Source organism: Tympanuchus pallidicinctus, unplaced genomic scaffold, assembly GCF_026119805.1.
Source record: "Tympanuchus pallidicinctus isolate F22 unplaced genomic scaffold, pur_lepc_1.0 scaffold2, whole genome shotgun sequence".
Taxonomy (NCBI): domain Eukaryota; kingdom Metazoa; phylum Chordata; class Aves; order Galliformes; family Phasianidae; genus Tympanuchus; species Tympanuchus pallidicinctus.
The window spans coordinates 11,127,382-11,145,170 of NW_026294721.1; the positions used below are offsets into that span (position 1 = coordinate 11,127,382).

Genomic DNA, 17,789 nt, shown 5'->3' on the forward strand with positions numbered 1-17,789 from the left:
AGAAAGCACATCAGATAAAAACCGAAATTGATATATCCATCTCAGTGCTCTGCTCTCGGTGTACCCGGGCCCACTCGCGTTCAGGCGCGAGCCCAGCTGTAGGAGCACCACGCACGTCCCAGGCCCTGGACCTCCTGCCCATCGCCGCCCGCTCCCCAAGCAACCGGTGCGGCGGAGAGGGGCTGCTCGGGGCGGGGCTGCGGGAGCGGCATCGCCCGGCACCAGTGGCGAGGGCGGTTCGGGGCCACCGCCTCCCGAGGGCGGAACGCCGGTGACAGCTGGGAGGGAGCGACGCCGGCTCCGAGGTGCGGCCGCCGCCCGATCCGCGGTTGCGAGCGCATCGCAGAGAAACGGGGCGAGGGCTCGGGGAGCCGGCGGGGCCCGGCAGCCATTGCCGGCCGCGGAGTGGGTGGGTGAGTACGGCGGAGGGGCGATGCGGGGAAGGGAGGATGGAGGATGCCGCCGTGCTGCGAGACTTTGACAGCGCGAGGTGCCGAGGGGAAAAAGTGCAGCCCGGTGTGGGGAGAGACATGCCCGGCTCCGGTCGCCGCTCCGTCCCGTTGTCCTGGGGGCTGAGGGACCCCTCGGGGGCGGCCGCTCCTCTGCGGGGCTGTCCCGGGGCGGCGGCGGGGAGAGGCGGCTGCAAGCTGGGGCGCGGCTCAGCGGGGAAGTGAGAGCCCCCAGGGGCTGCCGTGCTCCCTGCTCCATCCCTCCCATCCCTGACGATTGACCCTGCCCTGCCCTGCCGGCCGATACCTGCGGAAGGGCGGATAACGGTGCGGGGACCGCCGCCCTCCTTCTTCTCCTCCTCCTCTTCGTTCTCCTCCCTGAGGCCTGGGGCTGAGCCCCGCTGCCTTGGGGCTGCCCGCAGCCGCCTCGAGGTCTGCCCTTGGAGGGAGAGTGGGATGAGGCCTCTGCTATTCCGTGTGGGGTGCTGGCAGGCTGCTATTTACATAACATGCCTCTGCTTAAGTGTGACCTCCTTGCTAACTGGAGGTTTCCTCTGTTTTCTATGGCAACACTAAAGAACACATCATTCACTGGAACAGATTATAGGGATAACTCGATGCAGGGTCCTTTTTTGTTTATTGGTTGGTAGTGGGGAATGGCTGAGATTTTGGGAGAAGTTGCTCATCTCAGTCCGTAGAGCAGCTTTAGGCCTGTGGTCTCTGCAGACCTGATGGGTTGAAAGAGAGTGGGGACAGGTTTAGCAAACAAGCAAGAACTATTTCTGACAGGTATTTACAGATTAGGAGTCATATAGTATTAGCCTGATTATTACCTTAAAAGTAACATGCTGCCTATAAATAAACAAAATATTACAAGGAACAACATTAAATTAACCCAATTTTTTTCTCTCTTTTTTTTTTTTTTTTTTTTTCTCTTGAATTCATTGAATTACTAGAAGGAAGTCCTTGTAAATCTCGTAATGAGAGAGAAAATGAGTCTCACTTCATTTCAAGATTCCGTTTGCTCCCTGAGATCACTGCCATATACTTAGGACCTATAATGTATACACAGTGATGTCTTTTCTTCCTTGATTGGTTTCACTGACAGTAAGCGAGATGTGTGTATGTATTTTATGCAGGAATGGGGCTCTGTAATGCTTATTAAGGTCTTATGCATTTTATCTCAATGAGATGCCTGTTTCTGTTCCAGGTTTGTATGGCTAGGAGTAAATATGCTTTGTGTGGGTTTTCTAAAGCCTGCTGGAAATAAATGTGCTCTGATTGTAAGAGATGATAATTCATGGCACATTTATGCAGGAAGGTTTTGTGAAGACTTCTAAATTCTGCTTAATTGTCAGTTGAGATAGAGCTTTTGTCCTCCATTGAAAATCTGTATCTTTATCTATTAATAATGCTTAAAATTAGTTCCTGTAACATGAGAGCTGTGGTATTCCATAAGGTTTAAAATTTTGCTTTCCATTTCTTATCTCTGTTGCTTGTGCTTCTCAGTCCATTGGGATGACTTTGTTTCTTTTCTACCTGAGATAGAGAGGCATCTTTGTGGGTCTGGTTGTTCGTTTTCAGATGGATGCAGGACTTGAGGATGTTAATGTAAAACAAGACCTGTCAGAGTTTTAAACACAAGAGCCAAGGGTGTAGGATCTGTCAGAAGAGGTGATTGTGCTCACAGGTGGAGAGATGTAGAACACAGCTCCAGAAAACACAAGTCTGAGAAAGAGATCACTCTTTGTGACTCTGCCCCTGAGCCATGTCGGCTTAGCTCTGCTCTGTGTGAGGTGCTGCACTGTAGGACATCACTGCTACAAAGATTTGCCCATGTGTAAGTTCTCCTGCATGCAGATAAAGCGTCATTTTCTTTCTTTTTGGAGATGCTTTGAACAATAATCATTCTCTGCAGAGAATTTAGTGTTCGTTGTTATGGGAACACAAGAGTTGGAAATATCCTTAAGAGGCCATGGGTTGAAGCAGAGCTAAAAATGAGGCTTGAAATGAAAGATGTGTGCTTTGTTAAAGAGTTAATCTCCACTATACAGTGATAGATCAGAGATTCCTCATCCAGCTTTTTCTCCTGGAGCTCCACCGCTTCACACCCACAACAGTTTTCTGCAGTTGGTGTATTGGTGTTTCTGGTAATGTCCAGTCCAGTTTCCCTCCAGCACCATCTTCATTGCAGGTTACCCCAGCTGTGCTGTCAGCTTCAGCTTTGAAGTATTATTTGTTGATGTTTGAATGTTTTCACTTATTGATTTGTTGTTTGTTTCTGTTGAAGATTTTGATTAGTATATGACAGAAAAGTAGGGTACATGGAAGTAGGAAGTGCACTGTGGAAATAAATGGGGCTGAGCCATGTTTCTGGGCAGTGCAAAGCCAGCTGGCATAAATATGTGTTGGAGAACAGAATATGGTGGAGATGGTGAGGTTGTCACACCATGCTCCAGGAGGATGTATGGACATCACTGCTGATTACTGTGGGACTGCCCATCAGTCTTGGCTTATTTGTTCAAATATTAACTGTGAAACGAGATTGCTCTGCTAATAAGGGAAGCAAAAAGCGTAACATCCTTCCTTGTGTCATTGTCTGTAATCCTTCTGATTTATTCTTTTTCTCTCAACTTTCATTAACTCTATTCTGCTTCATTTTGAAGAGACGATATGCAGCCTTAATTGCAGCTTTGTGTACTGGTATGCTCAAACACATTCCATCTCTCCATTTTTTCATTAAAAACCAAGTTTCACATTTGGAACAGTTGGTGATTTATTGCACTTACTCCAGTGTTACTCTGCATTATTCAGGAAAACTGGATCCATACTCATTGTTTCATAGTTTGTTCATGTTGCAGTAAAATAGCTTTTATAATTTAGGTCTAAAAAAAATCCTTTTATTTTTATTTTTAATTATTTTTTAATCTTTCCCCATTGTGAAGAGGTTTCCTTATACGTATGAGAATTTTGTAACAAATTTCTTAATTTTTGCTAAGGCTTTTTTTTTTTTTTTTTTTTTTTTTTTAAATATGTGAAGTATTATCATTCCTAATTTCAGCAATAGGCAACATGCATTTAGTATTTCAGTAGAAATGGTATACATTAATTTTTGACGGTGCAAAATGGAACTTCAGTAATTTAAATTATTTTTTAGTCATTCATTTGCAGGGATAGTTGCTTACTTTGCGTAATATAATAAATCCCAGAACATGTTTTCTCACATGGAATGCTTTACTGAGCTGTTCTTTGAGAACATTAAAGCTTTCATTGGCTTCTTCCTTGCAATGTCCCACCTCTTCTCTCCTTCCATCTACTGGAAATAGCAGCTTAGAGGTGACTAATTCTATGTGCTATGATGGGTGAGTTCTTCCTCTTTTTCCTTCAGCCCACCACCAAGCTCATGGATCTGGCATTTCCTTTTGCAGTCTTTCTTGAATTTGATTCATTTTCTCTTTTCCACCTGTGCTTTCAAACAAATGCAGAAACACAAACGAGGAGCCAAATGTGTTTGGGAATCTTCAACCTGCAGCTGTTGTTTTAAGCTAATTAAGAGTGGATGAGGTGCTCTGTGTAATGAGGGTCAGAGTGAGAAGCTGAATTCCTGTTTTTGCTGGGTTTTAGGCACAAGAATGTATCTTGTTTACCATTCTCAATGGGAAATTGTGTGTCAATAAAGAAGAGATACAGAATGACAGATCAGTTTGACTTCACGATCTCTGAAGGTCCCTTTCAGCCTCTGCAATTATGTGATCCTGTCATTCTTATCCTCCTTTTCCAAGAGAAATGAGCCTAAGAAACATTGTAGAAACACCTATCAACATACAGAGTTACTTCACTGCTTCGCAAGTAACTTGTTAAGTAACCTGATGAACTGAAGGGGCAAAATCTGATCAGATGGGCAAAAATCATGTAAATGATGAGATCTTCAGTGAATTGGCTTATTTATTTATTTGTTTTAAATATATTGGCTATGACTTTCTCTCTATTGGTCTTCCCTCCCCTTCTTTATTTTACTCCCTCTTTCCTTACTTCCCTCTTCCTTTTTGTAAGTGGAAGAGGGTTGAAGAACATCTTCATTTTGTTTAGATGATGGTGAGAGAGCTTCAGTGTAAATATTACTTGCTTTGTTTCTTGTAGTTTTTGTAAACCCCCCATATATTAGACTGTGAGCCAGCTTTCTGTGAGTGCGGAATTAGGAGGGGAGCTGCAAAAGCTCAATGTGCATTTGTTTTTTGCGTTGCTTACTTGTTCCCTACTGAAGGGACATAGACACAACTCTAGCATGATCAAGATGTCTCTCATAACTCTCGCAATCATCTTTGAGGTTTTCTGCTGTTTTCTTCTCATTTTCAGCCTACCCTAACAGCATTTGCCTTGAAAGTAAGGAAAATGGGAACTATATCAGAAAGTATGTTTTTCACGTTTCTGAGTGCAATTTTGACTTTCATCATCTTGGAATAACAAACAGATTTCCTCCATTTCAGTTGTCTTTGCAAAAACATTAGTACTGAACAAGTCTAGTGGCTTTTTTTGCTAGCTGTTACCTCTTCATTCATTACGGAAGTGTCGTTAGTGATGTTTGTTGCAGTTTCACTTTTCATTTAGCACTAATGTTAAGCATGTGCTGCAAAAGAAATGCATGGCTCCCTGACAATAACCTCAATAAAATGCGTAGCTTTAGTTAAGGTAAGCATGATTGTCAGCCTTTGTCTCGATCACTGACTGCTTATCCTTTTCCTTTGACTTCACTATGCAGGTGAGGAGGTGTTGTTTTTTTTCCCATTTAAATACTGTGCGCTCAAGTTTAATCCTAATGTTACCTATTTGCTTTAAGATAAAGTGGGCTAAATGGCATGTTAAAGTATTTGAAACTGAATTATAATAATAAAAAACGTAGAAATAATAATAATTGTTATTACATAATGAGCATAACAGTGAGCCACTGCAGATCAGCCTTCTTTGGCATCTTTCAAAATTATCTTATTTCTCTTCTTCAGTGACCAGAATGAAGAATATCATATCTATCTAAAATAGTTCTATTTCAATATATATTCCCGAAGTATCAGTGATTATGGGGCTGAGATTTCATCTTGTTTTTCTGTTTTCCGTCTAGACAAGTATCTAACAACTGATAACTGTTTATTTACTGCATTATAATCCATCCACTTGTGCTAAGAAAATATTGTCAAATATTTTGCATTTCTTCTCACTAACTTACACTTAAATTGCTTGATAAAAGAGCAAGCCTTCTTTTCTCGTAGACTACTAATTCTCTGTCCAAGCTTGTTCACCACCTTCATAAATACTTGTGGCAATGCACTTCTACCTTGAGCATTATCAGAGCACATTTCTGGAGAAGGGGGGGGGAGGGGGGAAGGGTTTTGCTCTGAGACAGTGGTTTCATTTCTGTTTGAGTGTCTCAGCTGTAGGTGCTTCTATGACATTTGAAGTACTTCAGTTGGTTCTTTCTGTCCTACCTGAATATAAAGTCACTCTGCTATCTGTCAGGATGGAGAATGTGTTGTGATATATTTCTTCTCCAAACTCCTTGGAAATGGGAGATGAAACTGGTGAATACAGATGCTTTTCTTACAGAGGTGTAAAGCAGGGCCTTCACAATCTTTTTACCTTGTGTTGATGTACTTTGAGTCACATTTTGACATTTCCAGTAGAATAGAATGTGTCTTAGTCATTCATTACCAAACTACGTAGGTATAGACCATATTATCATTGTACTCTTGTTAATTTAGTGGAGCAGACTTTGTTTCTTAAAGAGAAAGAAAATACAGTTTTAAAGAGAAATAGAATACAGTTATTCTTCTTCTCATTTACCTTCCTGGTCTCTTTATTTTTAAACCAATAAGAATGAACAAAAAGAATGCATTTTATCCCACCTTCTTATACTGATGTTATTTTGTATTTACTAATTTTAAGAAAGATCAGAGTGAAAATCTATCTAGACTATGGTAAAATAAAATAATTCCATTGACCAACAGGATGATGGACTTAATTCTCACAAAGCCAGACTTCAGCTTCTCTGTGCAGCATAATCCTCTCAGAGATAATCAGCCTATTAGCTTCTGCATGAAGCTTTAGCCACTACCAGTACTATGGGGAGGGAGGATGGATGCACCCAACACTTCATGTCTGCTCTGGCAATTCTGAGTCGTTTAGTAAAATGGCAAGCTCTTACTAAAATCTTTAATTACATCTGCTGTAGCTTGGCTTCCTGCGGAAATGAGACTTAAATGCTTCTGTTGTCTTTTAGTGCCCTATAACTAATTTTTGGATTTGTTGGCCACACTTGTCATTCAAACTGCATTTGTAAAAGGAGCTGAAGTCTCAAATGTAATGCTCCTGCTTCAGAACTCAAGATGTAGATACCTGACTGGGATGCTTAGGTGTGCTGTATTATTATTATTATTTTATTTTAAAAGCTGTTTCATTATTGCATAACATTAACTTGTATTCTATGCCAAGAGTGACGTAGAAAAGTGAAAATTTGGAGGCTACTTTCTTTTTCCCATCATTATTTCACACTGTTAAACTTTCAGGTTTATTTTTGTTTTCTTGCCTTTCATGCATTGTCAGCATACATTACCTTTCTCTGTGTTTTTTAGATTCTGCATTCTGCCAGCCAGAAAGTCAATGCTATTATTATGTTTTGTGTTAAAATACATCATTTTCCTGCACTCAGTTAATTGTATTATCATTGCCTTTATGCTTATAAAAAATAATATATAAAAAAAATTGTTCGTTTCTTTCTTTTAAACTATTGTCCATCGTGTAAAAAAGCCTGTAAGGTTTTGATTTTTATCATCTATGTTTTACTTTTCTTCTCGCCTTAACCTTTCCTAGATGACTTCTAGACTAGATGGCTGTTCCCATATTAGATACAGCTGAGGTAGATTTAGTCCATCTATTTATCTACTACTAATCTAGCTAATTGGTAACATGGCAGTGGTTTCTAACACAAATGTGGAGAACTTCTGTGTGCGTATGCAAACATGCATTAAAAAAGTACTTCAGGAATTGACATACAAATAAATAAAAATGTGTTTGCTGTCAACATATATGACAAACAGGATGAAACAGAAGGTTCCCAGACACTAATGCTGTAAAATAATTTCATAGTAATGCCAGATTAGGCTTTAAGAGAGGATGTACTGAAGGTGTGTCTGATTTAAACGGTATTTCTAATCATTGCACTTAGTTAATTTAATGTGTATTTTGAGGTTAATTCTTCTAAGAGAGCAAAAGTGACATAAGATTCTAATTATTTTCAACGTGAAGCATTTTTATGTTGATCACACAAAGGTAATTAATCCCTATAAAGAGGGAGGTGTCCCAGTATCACTGTAGGTAATAGCTGCAGGGCATTTCATGCAGAGATATTGTTTTACTGATTTGCATCTGTATATCTAAAATCCTGTTTTATGTCAGTAAATTGGAGAATTAAACATTATTATTGTAAAAAAAAAAAAAAATTAAAAAATCAGCAGAAAGAAGAAAAAAATAATGTACTTCTTGTTTGCCCCTTTGTACCTAGTATATTTATCTCTCTTGCATTTGATGCAAAAAGATGTTACTGTCCAGCTGCTGCCATCAGCTGCAATTGGCACTGCAGTCAGGGAGATAGAAAAAGTCCACAGTCCTTTGCTGGAACGCAGGAGCTGCCAGCTCCTTACTGAGAGGTGGGACCAGATGCATGAAGCTATCACAGCATGGAGGTGAGATTACAGAATAACTATCCTGCTTTCGTTATTTCAGATACCCTTGAAGAACCATTTTATTTTATTTTTCTTTCCCTTGAGGAAAGAATTTTGATTGGCATTGCAGTATTTTATGAGAGGGAAAAACTAAAATGGATGGCTTGTTCTGAACTGATTGTAACAGAATAGCTGCTTCCTCTGTTAGTTTTTGCATGCAAACAGGTCTGAAGAAGCTGTGAGGAAAACAGGCATGTCAGTGAATGTGAGGTACAGGAGATGAGTGAGTTGAAAGAATATGATACAGAGGAAAAAGAAAAGAGTAGGTGTCTATGTAGACAGCTTTGTTGATGGCAAAATGCTACATGTTCTTAGTTTGCTGTGTTTTTTTTTTCTTGATGGAGGAATGGATGTTCTGCAGAATTTATGTCATTCTGTTTTGTTTTTTAAATTCTTTTATTTATATATACACATTCTTTTTTTTTTTTTTTTTTTTTCTTTTCTTTTAAAATTTATTCTGGAAATTATCAGTTTAAGACTAAGATCTCTTTTTCAGTAATGGAACTAAATAATGAGAAATTCATATTTCTGTGACCAGACTGAGATGCATTAAAGTATTTCTCATGAATAACCAAACCAACACCAAAATTACTGGTAGACTGGAGACAGGATTGTACATGCAGTGTTACAACTTCTGAAATACATTCACAGAGTCACTTAAATACAGTTTTTCTGTTTAAAATTTGAAGGGTTGAAAGGTGAATTGTTGAATAAAGAGGGAAAGATCGTAGAATCATAGAATGGCCTGGGTTGAAAACAATCTCAAAGATCATCAAGTTTCAATTGCCCTGCCATGGGCAGGGTTGTCAACCACTAGACCAGGCTGCCTGGAGCTGAGTTATCTTCTGCTGCTGCTTTGTGTTGCTTTTCCACTTTCCGCAAGGGCTGTTTTCCATGTGTCAGATGAAGGTAGCTTTAGGCAAGAAAAATCTCAGCAATAGTGTCTTCACAGAAAGCTGTATTGCAGGTAGGTTGTAACAAGAAGATTTTATGTTGTGTCCTCATGGTTCATAAACTCTGCCTTAATTAATGTATTCACCACGTGGTGAAAAAGATAATGGAATTCACATTTTGTCTTGTTTCCATCACAAAATAAAATCTCTGATCTGTTCATATGTGCAAACAAGTTTAGGGCTCAGATTACTAGTCATAAAACTTGCTGTTCTATTCTGTTTACATTTGATTTTTCTTTTTTTTTCTTTCTTGTTTTCTTTTGCTAAAAAGAAGCCACTACTACTTCTTCTTCTTTTAACCATGGCTCTTTATGTATGCATGTATTTAGTTAGTTAGTTAGTTAGTTAAATACATAAGTAAAATAAATTGGTGTGTTTTTTTTTTTTTTTTTTTTTTTTCTTTTTTTTTCCCTTTGTGCACCTCATTATTTTATCTGTGAAGAGTCAAATTAGTGGAAGAACTTTCTACTGCACTACAGCCTTAGCTCTACAGCAAATAATTACCATTTGAAGCCAAAATGCTATGTTTATGGTCTGCTGGCCTCGTTTGGCTTTCAGAATGCCTTGTCTCCATCCCCGCTATAGCCATTGTTCTCTGAGTCTGAAACCTATTGGCCCAAAATAGGCCCAATAAAAGAACAGAGAATGACAACCTATTCACTGGGAGAAAATATGGTGAAATTGAAGTTTAGCTCTTTGAACTGCATTTGTAGTACCTTTTCCTACATTTACAATATCATCAGTAAGCAGTGTAAAGAAAACAATTGGAAGTACTGAAAATACTACCAACTTTTAAGCATGTTTTGTATTTGCATTATCGTCTTTTATTGGAGTGCTCTTCAAACCACCAATCCTTTAAATACAGCCAAGTCTAGCCGCAACAGCTGCTGATGTGTGTGATTCAGTGAGAAATCATAACAACGAATTCTTAGCTTTTTCTTCTGCTTGTAGGTTTTTATCGTTCTTATTCCCATTTTTTATGTCATTGCTCTACATTTGATGCTGTGTTTGGTTTCAAACAGTAATGTAAGATGGTTCCTGTAAATGACCTGAAGTCATTCAAGGCCAGGTTGGATGGGCAGCCTATCTGATGGGTGGGTGTTTTGAAGCTTGATGATCTTTAAAATCCCTTTCAACCCAAGGCATTCTGTGATTTGTGTCAGAAAGTGCATTCAGAAAATCTCCATCCTTTTCCCTGCACAAATTTACCATCTATTGTCTTACTGTGCTGCTTTTTAAGTACATCTTTTGTCAGTAAAGCTGCCTTCCAGCATGAAGGAGTGAACTAACCCCCTTTTCAGCATGCCATCAATGCCACTTTGATCAGCTGGCAGATGTTGCAGGGTGACCGGTACTTGGCCCAGCCTTGCTGATCCCCCAGTGCCATATGTGTGTGCCTGGCAGGTGGCCGACCCCAGGGCTCCCACATGGGATTCATAGCCTGCAGTGGGTGCTCACAGGCACTGAGACATTCCTAATGTGGAAGAATGTTCTTGTTGGAGGGGTTTTCAAGCAAAAAGAAACTGCTGTGATAATAACTCACTATATAATTAAAGACTTAAAACCTCTTTCAAATTAAGACAAGTAAAAATAAACTTTCTGCATTATAAGTATGGGTTAAATTAGGCAGAAGTTCATTTTTTTGGTTACTGATTGTATCGGTGGCCAACATGTTTAACAAGAGTGTTCTTTGTGCTGTGCAGCAATTTTTACAATGAAATAGCACTTTCATTATTGTGTAGACATTAAAAATAAAGCAGTGAACGTGCTAGCAGGCGTATCTGGGTTAGGCTGCAGTAACTCATTAGAAGCTTCTAAAGCAGGATTACATAAATGGGACCCTATCTTGCCAGGTTAAATATAGTTCTGTAGTTTAATCTAATATGTGGCTGTGCTGGCTGTCGGTAGCAGTATGATTTGTTCACCTTTTCAGTGCTATGATTAAAACCAAAACTACAGTGCAAGTACAAATTCACAGGTGAATCTTTCATTGAATTTATTGTGAGTTTTATGATATTTTTAGGGTGCTTTTTTTCTTTCTCTTCTTATTTTTTGTGAATAAAAATATTAATGAACTGGTCAGACTGGAATAAACTTGAAATATAGGCAGTATATCTTTCATTCATCAGTTTTTCCTTTAATGAACTAATAAAAAGAAATTGTTTTCCTTTTTCTGTCTTACAGTCTTAAGGGTGCTACTGCAATAGTACAGATACTTCCAGCTATAAGAATCTGCCAGTTGAAATATATGATTTTGCAATATATTGCACAAAGAAAATAAAAGAAAGTATTAAGGGGAATTTATTGATTCCCCTTGACCTGTTATATGAGAACTGCTACATTTCTAATAAAATTACAAACAGATTCATGGACTTCTAGAAGCAATGTTCCTAGGTTAGAGTATATACTATGCTCCTACCCTGTAAATACTACTTATATAAAAAAAACTACTTGTATCTTTACATATGAGCACCGTTTTCTTGCAAAAATTGTTAATCACCTTCTGGTTTACATTCAAAAGTTTCAAGTGAGGACACAATGGATGGGAGATTATGCTCAGCTCCAAATATGAAGTCAGAGATATATCCATACCCATGTCTGGAAATGAGCATGGCTTGCTGTATCCAAAAGCCTTAGCTGAGTTGTGCAGAGCGTAAGTGTGTGGCAATAACGCTTGGTCACAGTTTTTTCCCCAAATAAGATTATATAAATCTGATAAGCTCAGGATATGTCCACCAAGCATAGCCCTATTGCACATTCCAGTTGTAGTAGCATACTTTTTCCAAAAACGTATCATGAGTATATGTAAATCTCATTCCCTTTCCTAATTCATAGTGTGCAGTAAGTTTGCTGCTGTTTGTATTTTGTGCCAATCGAAACAGAGGGTCTATTTAACAAGTTAATGAGGACATAAAGATAATTAACTTTATACTCCTCACTTTACTTATGGAGAAGAAATTACTATTGACCTTAAGCATTATTATTATTATTATTTAAAGACTGAAAGTTGTGGAAATCTTGTTTGATATGTGTAGAACAAAAAAAATCTCACTGGAATATTTCCATTAGTAACACCTCATTGATTTTATCACAATCATTTTAATACCATAAGAAAAAGGTGTTCTGAGGCTGTGCATTAGAAATATGAAAACCAAGGGCTCAGTTCCCAGAATTCAAAAGATACCATCAAAAGCCAAAAGTAAGATTGCTTCTTTCTAGCAAAGAAGTTACTGTGTTCCAATCAATGCATTACATGTCTTATTTAATGCAACATTATTAGTCTGGTTGTTACTGTGGCAAGTCATTAGCTGGTTTATGGGCATTGTTAAACAGACATTTTCATTTGTTTTCCATTTATTCATCATCTGTTACTTTTTAACCCTCCTTCTCCCCCCTCTCCCCCCCCCCCCCCCCCCAAAAAAAAAAAAAAAAAAAAAAAAGGAAAAGAAAAGAAAAAAGAAAACGTTATGGTTAACACCGCAATTTGTTATGTGCAAGAAATTCTTGACTGACAGATACGCTATGTATACTTCATGGCTTTTCTGATTGTAGAAAGCTGAGATATTTTGGAATAAAAATAAAAAGAAAAGGAAAGTAAAAGAAAAGAAAAGAAGCTTTTTATGAGAATTTAGAAGCTGAGACCAAGCACAGCTTGATTCAAAGTGTTTTAAGTAGAGCTTTCCTAAACACGATAACCAAGATCAGACCTGGATAAAGTGTGTTTTTTTAGAAACTTGTAGGATAAGAATGAAGACCTGGTAACTGCAACACATTCTATTTCTACAGACTTTAAACTTCTTTTTTCTTTTTATCTTCCACTGCAAAGGAAAAGATAAGAAAAACTCAAAGGATTTAGAGGTTTTATTCTTTGCCAGCAGGCATAGAGGATCATTTGGGAAGGACTCGTGAAATATCACATATTTTCCCTAACTGTTAAATTTTTAAAAAGAGTTGGATTTTGCTTGCTGTGTTTCAATAAAAAAGTACCTTTTCAGGTTGTATCTGAAAACACACCCAATTCTTCCTCTGCTTCCCCTTGAATTCAAACTCTCTGGAACAAGGTCTTCCCTGTACTATTAATTCTAGCTTTGTTGTCAAGGCAATAAATGTGATAATACATCCAGTATGTTCTAGCATGTGTTAGAAGTGTTGTAGACAGGTGGCATATGCTTTAACAAGATGTGGCTTTGCTACTTTCAGTCTGTCTATCCTTGAGCTTTTCATCTGTATGTCTTACGTGGTTCTAAGGATGGTGTTTATTTGTTTTGCATTATTTTCACCTGGACAATGCCCTTACTGTATCCTGGCAGCTCAGTTTTGTTTTTGTTTTTGTTTTCTAGATGAAGAGAACATGTTTATGTGAGGAGCAGTCCAATTTTCAGTGAGGTTCTCTCAACATCTCTGAATTTCCAAATAATATCAAATACTGTTAATATCAAACAACTTTGTCCAGATTAATTTCAAAAAGTTTTTTTTTCTTTCAACTGATACTGTTATGTTTCCTTAAGAGTCTTTGGGTATATGTTTAATACTTTGATAGATCTTCTAGAAACAAGTAGCAAAGTTACAGTCACACAATTTTCATCTTAAGAGTGTGTGAATGAACTCAAATTGCTCTGTCTGCAAGAAATTCTGCTTCTTTCTTGTTAAGATGTTTTGCAGGTGTGACTGTGAAAGTAGCTATCTATCGAAAGTCACTTGATTTGATTTATGTTTTAAGTAATTCACAGTGTGAGATTTGCCAGACATGTGATACATACCTTAGTAATAGGAACACAAAGTGACAAGCATTGTATTCAAGTTACAAAAATGTGGAGAGGAGCTGTGAGAGTGGTTTCTAAAGCCAATAAGGACAGGGCAGTTATTTCTGTCTGTAATACTGCTGTAAGGCAGCAGAATGTGCAGATGTACTGTCCTGAACTGCTATTGCATGCTGCAGTGGAATTACCAGGTGACAGCTGGAAGTAGTGGTTGAGCACCAGGTGAGAAGGTGCAGCTAACTCCAGGAGCTCAGGTGCAAGCAATGCACCTCAGTGATTGGAAGGAGTGGACCCTGGATCCATCCCTTCCTCTTCCTCATTAAATATTTAGCAGCTGAGAAGGGTAGCATCTTTCTGAGTACAGATGGTGTTCCTCTTGAGCTTGTGGCTCATGTGTTCCTCTTGAGCTGTCATGGCCATTGGAAGGGGTGAGTAATTTTCCTTTTTTCTCCTCTTTTCTATTTGGTGCTTCTCTGTAAAGTTTGTAGCCTGCTAGAAGTTATTGCCCTTGTGCTCTTTTGCCATACGTGTGCTTCAGGTGGTTAGGTATGCGTTGGATTGACTGTTTGTGGGCAGTAATTTGTATGTTCTTAGAAGTCATAGCTTGTTTGCTATGCATTAGGTATACACAGTGAATGTGTCCAGTGTGATTTTATGTAAATGTATATTCTTGGCAAGTATGCAATTCTTTATAGGCAGGAAAAGTAGAGATGTTCAGATCAAAGTACCTTCTTTTCTGTTTTGTGCCAAATGGGATACTCAACGCTAATGTTCTTAGATCATGGTGACTGTATTAGGTCAGAGATGGAGACATACACCTAAACTTTTGATTTATCTAAAAGTATAATTGACAAAATGAGCTCAATGTGTTGTGCACTACCTGTATGGTATGCTGTCATCACTCTGTAACTTCCAGCATGCTTTTTCCAAAGTGTTAAATAATGAATTTGTGCTATTGGAACATGTTTGTCCACTGCTATTCTGAATTCCTTCTTCCTTTTTTTACCATGCTTGGAAAAAGCCTTTCTTTTCTGTGTTACTTTTACATTTTGAATTTCCATTCAAGCTCACAAAGTCTTCTGAGCCAGAAGTTAGGAGAAATGCTGTCATATATGCATGCTGTCTCTGAGCTGGCACTTACGGTCACAGGGTGCAGGGTTAGATAGGGTTGAACTTACCCGAACAGATAAGTTTGATCTTAACAGTACATGGGATAGTGCTTAGGAGTGGGCCTCTACACATCTCCCGTATAATAGATACCCAAATTGATAATGGAATTTTATTGGACTTGTATAACTACAGAAATAAGTGATAGAAATTAAAATGCGATTATCCTTTGGAAAGGGGAAGAACAGGCTATATAATAATAAACATTAAAAACGAGGGGGGGAAAAGGGGGGAAAAAACTACCTAATAGTAGGTAGAGCAAAATGAGGAGGCTGTTTTCATTTTTTTTTTTTTTTTTAATAAGGGAGTAATTTTATCCAATGAGGCACAAGAATTTACATTTTATATGCATTATGATGGCAGTGAATTAGGTATGCTTTGATAGACATAGTGTTACAGTCTTAGTGTATGACATGGTCACTTGACAATGCTGATTGGATTGGAGCTGTCCTAGGCATGTAATTGCATTTTGGTTAATTCAAAAAAATCAAATTAAAAATAAATAAATAAATAAATGGGGCCCTTGTGACCCTAATGAGCTTCAACAAAGCAAAGTGCAAAGTTTTGCACTTGGGTTGGTTGAGGTAATCCCCAATATGTATACAGACTGGGAAAAGAACTCTTTGAGAGTAGCCCTGCAGAGGAGGACTTAGGGGTCCTGGTAGGTGAAAAACAGAGCATTAGCCAGTAGTGTGTGCTTGCAGCCTGAAAGGCCAATGGTATTCAGGGTTCTATCAGAAGAGAAGTGGCCAGCAGAGAGAGGAAGATGATTGACTTCCTCTCTTCTGCCCTTGTGTGGCTCCAGCTGGAGTACAGCATCTAGGTCTGGGGACCCCAATGCAGGAAAGATGTGCAGCTTTTGGAGAGTGTCCAGAGGAGGGCCACTAAGACGATCCAAGGGCTGGAGCAACTTTCCTGTGAAGAGAGGCTGAAGAAGCTGAGCTTGTTCAGCCTTAAGGAGAGAAGGCTCCAGGGAGACCTCACTGTGGACTTCCAATATTTAAAGAGAGTTCATAAACATGAAGGAAAAAAAATATATATTTTTACTTATGTAGATAGTGGTAGAGGGAATAGTTTTAAAGTTAAGGAAGGGAGATAAAGATGAGATGTCAAGGGAAGTTTTTTGTTTTTTTTTTTTAACTGAGAGAGTGGTGAGATGATGGAATAGGTTGCCTGGAGAGGCTGTGAATGCCCTGCAACTGGAGGTATTTATGGCCAGGTTGGATGGGGCCCTGGGCAATCTGATCTAGTATTTTAGTATCTGATCTAGGCCTATTTTACTTAGACAGAAATTGTCGATATGAGGGCTTTCCTTTATCATAGTGTGCTGTATCATATCTTTTTCAAATATCCCTTTGGTTTTCTTTTCCACTATTCTATAAAGGTTTTGCAGATATTGGAAAATCCAACACTGATCTAGCAGCTGGCAACCCTGCCTCTGTCAGGGAGGTTGGAACTTGTTGGTCCTTGAGGTCTCTTCCAGTCTAAGCCATTCTATGAAATGACAGCATAGTGTTGTGACAGCTGGAGCTGAAGGTTTCGGCTTTGAAATTTTAAGTAAGGAGTTCCTATTTTCACTCTGTAGCTTTGCCTTCTCCTTTCCTTAGCAGGAAGCCCCATATTAATACCTGGAGACCAGGTACTGTTGTGTAAGTTGCTTTTGCTATTTATTTATTAAGATGTCCTTTCACTGTAAAATACTGGCTCAATTAGGAAGATTTAGAGCACTCTCAGCTTTCTCTCTGCAAATGTTACTTGCTTAAAAACAAAACTTTGGAAATGACTTAAAGTAGACTAAGTAAAAACAGCCATTGTTAAGATACCTTTATTTGAATGGCTCTTTGAATGGTTCTATTTTAAGGAGATATGGTACAATGTCAAGATAAAGACTTGCTTTCTAGGAAGTACTGCTTTGTTCTCATGACAACCAGTAGTTTCACAAAAAGGGCTGGCACTTTTCTTCATAGTTTCCAGCAAGGGTGAGGTCTTCAAAAGAAACTGATTCACAACAAATTTTACTTTTACTTAGTATCTGAACATGTATACACTGTTACAAGGTTGCATTGTCGTTGCTGTTTTTATTCTTTAGACAAAACAACTTTCACTGAACACTGAAACCATGCTTATGAGTTCCATTATGTGTCTCATGTGTTCGACTGCCAGCTTCTGCTCGCTGCTGTCTTATCAGGTGACAGCTTCCCATTTGCTCAATGCTCATGGAGAAATAAACCATCTTGTAGTAATATTCTGATTAGGATCTTCTTTAGTTTATCTCATCAGAAGGATATTAAATCAGCTGAGTTCTATTTCTTAGAGGACAATTTCTGAGACACTGCTTGTCCCTGGCCTATTTTACTTAGACAGAAGTTGTCGATACGAGGTCTTTCCTTTATCGTAGTATGCTGTATCATATCTTTTTCGAATATCCCTTTGGTTTTCTCTCCCATTATTCTATAAAGGTTTTGCAGATATTGGAAAATCCAACACTGAATACCATCCAGTGAGCAAGCGAAGTATCTCATTCCTCTTTTAATCTCTGCTAGTTCTAAAGATCCCTGCACCATTTCTAACAAAAGCCTGAAAGTCTGGTAACAGTGGGAATTCCTGGAAGTGTCAGTGCCAATTTACGTTGTTTAAAAATTCATTATTTTTCAAATGCATCCATTTGTTGCAAATATTAAGGGCTGT

General features: G+C 38.6%; 1 protein-coding gene across 1 annotated transcript in view; it reads left to right on the forward strand.

Annotated features, from left to right (window-relative positions):
- Window positions 1-275: 275 nt before the first annotated feature.
- The window catches only part of JAKMIP1 (janus kinase and microtubule interacting protein 1), a 124,906-nt gene continuing 107,392 nt past the window's right edge, over window positions 276-17,789 (forward strand). Inside the window, exon 1 of the mRNA XM_052682031.1 lies at window positions 276-413. The gene's annotated coding sequence lies outside the window, so the exon portion shown is untranslated. The remainder of the gene's footprint in view (window positions 414-17,789) is intronic.